Source organism: Mauremys reevesii, linkage group 2 (assembly GCF_016161935.1).
Source record: "Mauremys reevesii isolate NIE-2019 linkage group 2, ASM1616193v1, whole genome shotgun sequence".
In the NCBI taxonomy this organism is placed as follows: Eukaryota; Metazoa; Chordata; order Testudines; family Geoemydidae; genus Mauremys; species Mauremys reevesii.
This window is the reverse complement of record NC_052624.1, coordinates 106975467-106976671: the sequence shown is the minus strand read 5'-3', so window position 1 is coordinate 106976671 and position 1205 is coordinate 106975467.

The following is a 1205-nucleotide window of genomic DNA, read 5'->3' as shown; positions in this document are numbered from 1 at the left end:
CATTTGTTTATGTTCATGAATTATCTGCATAGAGATTTAGCTTTTTACATATTTATTCCTTATTTTAATTTAGTTAATAAATGGTTAATGCAAACATTGAGGCATTGTTTGTTTCTCATTTTGGCCCTCCGGAAGACCTGTTAGAGTTTGCCAATTCTGAATTCCAGACTTTTGGGATACAGGATGCTAAGTCCAGCCCCACACATGCTGTTGCCTGATTTAGGGTGTTAATAATATTAATTTGGATAATATGGGTTTAGGCTCGCCAATCTGTTTGATCAGAAGATAAAAGTTCTTGTCCCGAATCAGGCTCCACAGAATTTAGAAAGGATTCTCGGGGGTATGACAGGAAGCTCGCACTGAGACAGAGCCATAAAGACTTTTTATTAAAATCAATGAAATTGTAACTGTGATTATTTTACCATTTAATTACTAAGTTACAATTGCATTACTGCTATTCAAAAGATACATATAATAATATAGTATTATATGCTACAAAGCTTTGGTTAATATACTCTCACCCTTTCTTGATAACCTGGTGGTACGAGACACAGGACCAGCCTTGCCTCTGGCAGTTCAGGTTTCTCAGCTCTTGAGTGAGAGATGCAGTGCTTAGAAGAAACTAATGCTAAGCACTATCAAAGCTAACTTAGAGTTTACTTAACTAACTTAAAACTTAAAATCAAAACCTAATAAACACACTAAGAATAAAAGCTTAGGGAAACCAAGCTTAGCCTAGTCCCCTTCGAACTTAAAGTTTGGGGGGGGGGAAGTACAACCTACTAATAGTTAGTAGTGTCGTAGATAGATAGCATAGACTTAGAATAGAATACTCTAGCAAGGTGGGTTGCCTCTTTTATAGGGCACAAGTGCCAGTAATCCTTCCTCACAAAAATGTTAGGGTACAGTCACTCCATAGGCTACTATGTTTGTGGGTATTGATGACATGCACATACACACATGTTGTTTTTGTCCTCCTTGTGGTGTACCTGTTAAGTTTGTTGGTACAGACTTGGAAACCCCCTATACCAGTCTTCCATTATCTATCTGTCTAGGTAAAAGGTCTTAGACATACATGTGTGTGCTTATCTTGGTGAAAGGTCTCAATATAGGCCAACTTTGCTGTCTTGGTGAAAGGTCCCAGATATAGATGTACTAACTTTGCCGTAGCTTAACATACAGGATATGGCCTGTAGGTCCCTTGC